The sequence below is a fragment of the Triticum urartu genome, chromosome 1A (genome assembly GCF_056163025.1).
Source record: "Triticum urartu cultivar PI428250 chromosome 1A, HENAU_Tu73, whole genome shotgun sequence".
Taxonomy (NCBI): Eukaryota; Viridiplantae; Streptophyta; class Magnoliopsida; order Poales; family Poaceae; genus Triticum; species Triticum urartu.
The window spans coordinates 345,764,637-345,773,256 of NC_141873.1; positions in this window are offsets into that span (position 1 = coordinate 345,764,637).

Consider the following 8,620-nt stretch of genomic DNA (forward strand, 5'->3'; position numbering starts at 1 on the left):
GTTCCGCAGTGGCTACCATGCACTGCTCGGGCGAACCGCATTCGCAAGATTCAATGCGGTACCGCATTATGCATATCTCAAGCTCAAAATGCTAGGACCTCGGGGGGTCATCACAGTCAATGGAAACACAAAGCGCTCTCTCCGCACGGAGGAGCACACTGCGGCCCTCGCAGCAGAAGCACAAAGCAGCCTCTTAAGGCAATCCACTAGTTCGGCGATTAAAGACCCGGACACCTTCAAGCGCGCCCGGAGTAATCGGCAACAAGACCGCCTGGCACGTTCCGAGCTTGCATAGCAATGCGCCCCCACCCCGGTCCTAGCCAAATGGCAAAATCTGTGCCACGCGTACATAATTACGCATTATAAATACCATGGGCATAGGCGGGGAGGGGCACGACTGCGGCACGCCCCATGTCGCGGCTTAAACCGCACTAGGGGCTTCACGCTTTGTTATTTTTCTCTTTCAGGACTTTAATCTCTGGAAACCCTGTCCGGCAGCATGATTGCCGAACACATGATGCAGCAACCAAGGAGGCAGAAAGTTATGTCACACCACGGAACTCCCAGGTGGATTACGATAACGAGTGAAATATTTGCTTTAATACTATTCCTCAGCTTGCCCTTGGAAGGGACATGTCAAATAATCCTACTTTTTGCTTATCGCACTACTTGTATCATTCTGCCTGCATACGCATATAGACATACTTACATTAGACTCCTGTGATATTGTTTGATCCTCTGTTCGGCTTTTCTTTGTGAACACCGAACAGAGCATCAGGGGCTACTGTCTATGCGGTAATATTTTTCCTATAGTTCAAATACTTACCTCAAAGCCTGTCAGAAGGCTGGCACAGGCTTCAGTCAGTCCGCCCTTGGCTCTTGGTGGTGCTATTCGTCGATGGAAGCACTGCGAAGCGCTCCCAGCAGATTGTCCGGTGCCTCTGGATGGAAAGAGGTCACTGGCACAGGCGTCTTGCCCCTCTTGGAAGGAGGCCGCCTGCCTAAGTCCGGAAACACTGGAGGTTCCGACGCGGTATTCGGCTGAGGGCCAAACTCAAAGCCCTCGGGAGCCTTGCTCCCTCTGCTCCCGGAGTCCGGAAGGTCGCCTTGAGGCGCCTCCGCGACTGTCTCCCCTTGACCCGGTGCCTCTTGAGACAATACCTCGGCGTTGTCCGTAGGGCAAGGGGAGGTGGCGGTCGGAAGTGGATCGCTATCCATATCCGACGAGCCTAGGGAGCCATCCGACGATACGTCGATACGGGCTCGTGGCGGTCTGCATAATCATAATTCGGCGTTAGAAGAAACAGTGCGACAAATGTATGCTATGAGTTACTCTGGCATCCAAATACTTACGACTTTTCCAGGGGCTTGGCCCTGAGCAGCCACTCGTCTTTGCCTTCGGCGGCGGTGGTGGAGTAGTCCGGAAGGAGAGTCCTTCCCTTCTTGGACCCTTCGCCCCCCCCCCCCGGTTGGGGCGGCCTTCCTTTTATTGTCTCCCCCGACTAGAGGGGGAGCATCTTCATCTTCCTCCTCGTCTTCGGGGGAGGAGTGCGTCGCGGAGTTATCGGACGATGAGTCTGATAACACCTGGCGTCGGGAACTCTTTCGGGTTCCCTTGGCCTTCTTGGTCTTCTCCGGCACCTCGTAAGGAGCCGGAGTCAGCATCTCCGTCAGGAGAGCATCCGCAATGTCTTCGGGCAGAGGGGCCGGACAGTGAATCTGCCCCGATGTCTCCACCCGGTCCTATCAAAGGCATGGATCTCAGACCACGCACATGATTAAAGCTAGGGGAAATAAATATCCTACCGGATGTATAGAACTCACCGAATGCGCTCGGCACTTCGTGCTTAGCCCGCGGTCCTCGGTGAGAGAGGGAGGGACCTCGGCGCCCTTGAATAGCACCCTCCATACGTCCTTGTGCATCGTGTCGAAGAGCTCGCTCAGAGTCTGGTGCTGGGCCGGGTCGAACTCCCACAAGTTGAAATCCCGTTGTTGGCACGGGAGGATCCGGCGGATGAGCATGACCTGGACTATGTTGACAAGCTTGAGCTTCTTGCCTGCCATATTCTGGATACATTTCTAGAGTCCGTCCAGCTCCACCGATGGACCCCGGGACAGGCCCTTCTCTTTCCAGGAGGTGAGCCCCGTGGGGATTCCGGATCGAAACTCGGGGGCAGCCACCCAGTTGGTGTCGCGCGGCTTGGTGATGTAGAACCACGCCGATTGCCACCCCTTTATGGTCTCCACGAAGGAGCCTTCAAGCCATATAACATTGGGCATCTTGCCCGCCATGGCTCCGCCGCATTCTGCTTGTTGGCCTCCCACCACCTTCGGCTTGATATTGAAGGTCTTTAACCACAGGCCGAAGTGGGGCCGGATGCGGAGGAAAGCCTCACACACGACGACGAACGCCGAAATGTTGAGGATGAAGTTCGGGGCCAGATCATGGAAGTCCAGCCCGTAGTAGAACATGAGACCACGGACGAATGGATGGAGGGGAAACCCCAGTCCGCGGAGGAAGTGGTGGAGGAAAACTACCCTCTCGTGAGGTTCGGGGGTAGGAACGATCTGCCCCGCAGCGGGCAGCCGATGCGCGATATTCGCAGCTAAGTATCCGGCTCCGCGCAGCTTCTTGATGTGTCCCTCCATAACGGAGGAAGCCATCCATTTGCCTCCCGCTCCGAACATGATTGGAGAAGGTCGAGGGGAAGGATGTGGACTTGGGTGTTGGAGCTCGAGTGCGCAAGAATGGATGAGCAAGGAGGAAGAAGGCATGGGTAGAAAAAGGTTAAACCTTATCCCTTTATAAGGGCGGCCGAACTATGCGCCCCCACTAGCCTGGTAAAACTCACTTATCCCCCAAGCGTCGTAATCGATGGCGCGGTTGGGTTACCCACGCCCGTATTGATGAGAATCCTGTAATAAGGGGGTCACGATCTCTGCTTTGACAAGACGTGTCAAGAAACTGCCTCGTGTTATGTGCGGGGCTAGTTAAAGGAAACAGTTTGAATAATCACCGGGCCATGGCGTGATGTCATGTTGCCAAAACGTGTCAGCAGATTAGATTTGTGGAAATATTATTCTCTCTACGGTGGTATGTGGAACTTATTTTGAAGCGTCGGACACTATCCTTCTATTCAAATTCTTCCGTGGTGTATTCGGAGGAGGAATCTGCCTTGCAATGCCAAAGACAATACTGCGCGCCGGACACATCGTCATTGAAGCCTGGTTCAGGGGCTACTGAGGGAGTCCTGGATTAGGGGGTCTCCGGACAGCCGGACTATATCCTTTGGCCGGACTGTTGGACTATGAAGATACAAGATTAAAGACTTCGTCTCATGCCCGGATGAGACTATACTTGGCGTGGAAGGCAAGCTAGGCAATATGGATATGTATATCTCCTCCTTTGTAACCGACCTTGTGTAACCCTAGCCCCTTCCGGTGTCTATATAAACCGGAGGGTTTTAGTCCGTAGGACAACATACAATCATACCATAGGCTAGCTTCTCGGGTTTAGCCTCTCCGATCTCGTGGTAGATCAACTCTTTTAATACTCATATAATCAAGAATAAATCAAGCAGGACGTAGGGTTTTACCTCCATCAAGAGGGCTCGAACCTGGGTAAAACATCGTGTTCCCTGCCTCCTGTTACCATCCGCCTTAGACGCACAGTTCGGGACCCCCTACCCGAGATCCGCCGGTTTTGACACCGACAACCACCATACCTACCTATTATGGCATTTCCATAGCCATTCCGAGATATATTGCCATGCAACTTTCCACCATTCCGTTTGTTATGACATGCATCATCATTGTCATATTTCTTTGCATGATCATGTAGTTTACATCGTATTTGTGGCAAAGCCACCGTTCATAATTTTTCATACATATCACTCTTGATTCATCGCAATCCCGGTACACCGCCGGAGGCATTCATACAGAGTCATACTTTGTTCTAGTATCGAGTTGTAATCATTGAGTTGTAAATAAATAGAAGTGTGACGGTCATCATTTTCTAGAGCATTGTCCCAAGTGAGGAATAACAAAAGGGGGGAGGCCATAAAAAAGAGAAGGCCCAAAAAATAAAAAGAAAAGAAAAGAGAAAGGCCATGATAAAAAAAAAGAAGGCCCAAAAAAATGAGAGAAAAAGAGAGAAGGGACAATGTTACTATCCTTTGCCACACTTGTGCTTCAAATTAGCACCATGATCTTCATGATAGAGAGTCTCTTGTTTTGTCACTTTCATATAATAGTGGGAATTTTTCATTATAGAACTTGGCTTGTATATTCCAACAATGGGCCTCCTCAAGTGCCCTAGGTCTTCGTGAGCAAGCAAGTTGGATGCACACCCACTTAGTTTCTTTTGTTGAGCTTTCATACATTTATAGCTCTAGTGCATCCGTTGCATAGCAATCCCTACTCCTTGCATCAACATCAATCGATGGGCATCTCCATATAGCTCATTGATTAGCCTCGTTGATGTGAGACTTTCTCCTTTTTGTCTTCTCCACATAATCCCCATCATCATATTCTATTCCACCCATAGTGCTATATCCATGGCTCGCGCTCATGTATTGAGTGAAGGTTTATAGGTTTGAGATTACTAAAGTATGAAACAATTGCTTGTCTTGTCATCGGGGTTGTGCATGATGAGAGCATTCTTGTGTGACAAAAATGGAGCATGACCAAACTATATGATTTTGTAGGGATGAACTTTCTTTGGCCATGTTATTTTGAGAAGACATGATTGCTTAGTTAGTATGCTTGAAGTATTATTATTTTTATGTCAATATGAACTTTTATCTTGAATCTATTGGATCTGAATATTCATGACACAATTAAGAAGAATTACATTGAAATTATGCCAAGTAGCACTCCGCATTAAAAATTCTGTTTTTATCATTTACCTACTTGAGGACAAGCAGGAATTAAGCTTGGAGATGCTTGATACGTCTCCAACGTATCTATGATTTTTGATTGCTCCATGCTATATTATCTACTATTTTGGATGTTTATGGGCTTTATTATACACTTTTATATCATTTTTGGGACTAACCTATTAACCCAGAGCCCAGTGCCAGTTTCTGTTTTTTTTCCTTGTTTTAGAGTATCGCAGAAAAGGAAAATCAAACGGAGTCCAATTGACCTGAAACTTCACGGAACTTATTTTTGGAAGGAAAGCAACATGGGAGACTTGGAGTCCACGTAAGGGAAGCAACAAGGAAGCCACGAGGCAGGGGGCGCGCCCACCCCCCTGGGCACGCCCTCCACCCTCGTGGGCCCCTCGTGGATCCCCTGACGTACTTCTTCCTCCTATATATACCCATATACCCTAAAACGATCGGGGAGCACAATAGATCGGGAGTTCCGCCGCCAGAAGCCTCCGTAGCCACCAAAATCCAATCTAGACCCGTTCTGGCACCCTGCCGGAGGGGGAATCCCTCTCCGCTGGCCATCTTCATCATCCCGGTGCTCTCCATGACGAGGAGGGAGTAGTTCTCCCTCAGGGCTGAGGGTATGTACCAGTAGCTATGTGTTTGATCTCTCTCTCTCTCGTGTTCTTGAGGTGATACGATCTTGATGTATCGCGAGCTTTGCTATTATAGTTGGATCTTATGATGTTTTATCCCCCCTCTACTCTCTTGTAATGGATTGAGTTTCCCCTTTGAAGTTATCTTATCGGATTGAGTCTTTAATGATTTGAGAACACTTGATGTATGTCTTGCCGTGCGTATTTGTGGTGACAATGGGATATCATGTGATTCACTTGATGTATGTTTTGGTGATCAACTTGCGGGTTCTGCCCATGAACCTATGCATAGGGGTTGGCACACATTTTCGTCGTGATTCTCCGGTAGGAACTTTGGGGCACTCTTTGAGGTTCTATGTGTTGGTTGAATAGATGAATCTGAGATTGTGTGATGCATATCGTATAATCATACCCACGGATACTTGAGGTGGCATTGGAGTATGTAGGTGACATTAGGGTTTTGGTTGATTTGTGTCTTAAGGTGTTATTCTAGTACGAACTCTAGGGCTGTTTGTGACACTTATAGGAATAGCCCAACGGATTGATTGGAAAGAATAACTTTGAGGTGGTTTCGTACCCTACCATAATCTCTTCGTTTGTTCTCCGCTATTAGTGACTTTGGAGTGACTCTTTGTTGCATATTGAGGGATAGTTATGTGATCCAATTATGCTATTATTGTTGACGGAACTTGCACTAGCGCAAGTATGAACCCTAGGCCTTGTTTCAATGCATTGCAATACCGTTTGTGCTCACTTTTATCATTAGTTACCTTGCTGTTTTTATATTTTTGGATTAAAAAAACCTTTATCTTTCATCCATATTGCACTTGTATCACCATCTCTTCGCCGAACTAGTGCACCTATACAATTTACCATTGTATTGGGTGTGTTGGGGACACAAGAGACTCTTTGTCATTTGGTTGCAGGGTTGCTTGAGAGAGACCATCTTCATCCTACGCCTCCTATGGATTGATAAACCTTAAGTCATCCACTTGAGGGAAATTTGCTACTGTCCTACAAACCTCTGCACTTGGAGGCCCAACAACGTCTACAAGAAGAAGGTTGTTTAGTAGACATCAGACCACCAGTTTCAAGAAAAAGGGTAAAGGGAAGAAGAAGGGGAACTTCAAGAAGAACATCAAACAAGTTGCTGCTCAGGAGAAGAAGCCCAAGTCTGGACCTAAGCCTGAGGCTGAGTGCTTCTACTGCAAACAGACTGGTCACTGGAAGTGGAACTGCCCCAAGTATTTGGCGGATAAAAAGGATGGCAAGGTGAACAAAGGTATATGTTATATACATGTTATTAATGTGTACCTTACTAATGCTCACAGTAGCACTTGGGTATTTGATATTGGTTCTGTTGCTAATATTTGCAACTCAAAACAGGGACTACGGATTAAGCAAAGATTGGCTAAGGACAAGGTGACGATGCGCGTGGGAAATGGTTCCAAAGTCGATGTGATCGCGGTCGGCACGCTACCTCTACATCTACCTTCGGGATTAGTTTTAGACCTGAATAATTGTTATTTGGTGCTAGCGTTGAGCATGAACATTATATCTGGATCTTGTTTGATGCGAGACGGTTATTCATTTAAATCAGAGAATAATGGTTGTTCTATTTATATGAGTAATATCTTTTATGGTCATGCACCCTTGAAGAGTGGTCTATTTTTGTTGAATCTCGATAGTAGTGATACACATATTCATAATACTGAAGCCAAAAGATGCAGAGTTGATAATGATAGTGCAACTTATTTGTGGCACTGCCATTTAGGTCATATTGGTGTAAAGCGCATGAAGAAACTCCATACTGATGGACTTTTGGAACCACTTGATTATGAATCACTTGGTACTTGTGAACCGTGCCTCATGGGAAAGATGACTAAAACGTCGTTCTCTGGAACTATGGAGCAAGCACCAGATTTGTTGGAAATCATACATACATATGTATGTGGTCCGATGAATGTTGAGGCTCGCGGCGGGTATCATTATTTTCTCACCTTCACAGATGATTTAAGCAGATATGGGTATATCTACTTAATGAAACATAAGTCTGAAACATTTGAAAAGTTCAAAGAATTTCAGAGTGAAGTTGAAAATCATCGTAACAAGAAAATAAAGTTTCTATGATCTGATCATGGAGGAGAATATTTGAGTTACGAGTTTGGTCTTCATTTGAAACAATGCGGAATAGTTTCGCAACTCACGCCACCCGGAACACCACAGCGTAATGGTGTGTCCGAACATCGTAATCATACTTTACTAGATATGGTGTGATCTATGATGTCTCTTACTGATTTACCGCTATCATTTTGGGGTTATACTTTAGAGATGGCTACATTCACGTTAAATAGGGCACCATAAAAATCCGTTGAAACGACGCCTTATGAACTGTGGTTTGGCAAGAAACCAAAGTTGTCGTTTCTTAAAGTTTGGGGCTGCGATGCTTATGTGAAAAAGCTTCAACCTGATAAGCTCGAACCCAAATCGGAGAAATGTGTCTTCATAGGATACCCAAAGGAAACTGTTGGGTACACCTTCTATCACATATCTGAAGGCAAAACTTTTGTTGCTAAATTTGGATCCTTACTAGAGAAGGAGTTTCTCCCGAAAGAAGTGAGTGGGAGGAAAGTAGAACTTGATGAGGTAACTATACCTGCTCCCTTATTGGAAAGTAGTTCATCATAGAAACTGGTTCCTGTGACACCTACACCAAAGTGAGGAAGTTAATGATGATGATCATGAAACTTCAGATCAAGTTGTTCCTGAACCTCGTAATCAACCAGAATAAGATCCGCACCAGAGTGGTACGGTAATCCTGTTCTGGAGGTTATGTTGCTAGACCATGATGAACCTACGAACTATGAAGAAGCGATGGTGAGCCCAGATTCCGCAAAATGGCTTGAGGCCATGAAATCTGAGATGGGATCCATGTATGAGAATAAAGTGTGGACTTTGGTTGACTTGCCCGATGATCTGCAAGCCATTGAAAATAAATGGATCTAATGTTACTGTCTATAAAGCTCGAATTGTTGCAAAAGGTTTTCGACAAGTTCAAGGGATTGACTACGATGAGACTTTCTCACCTGT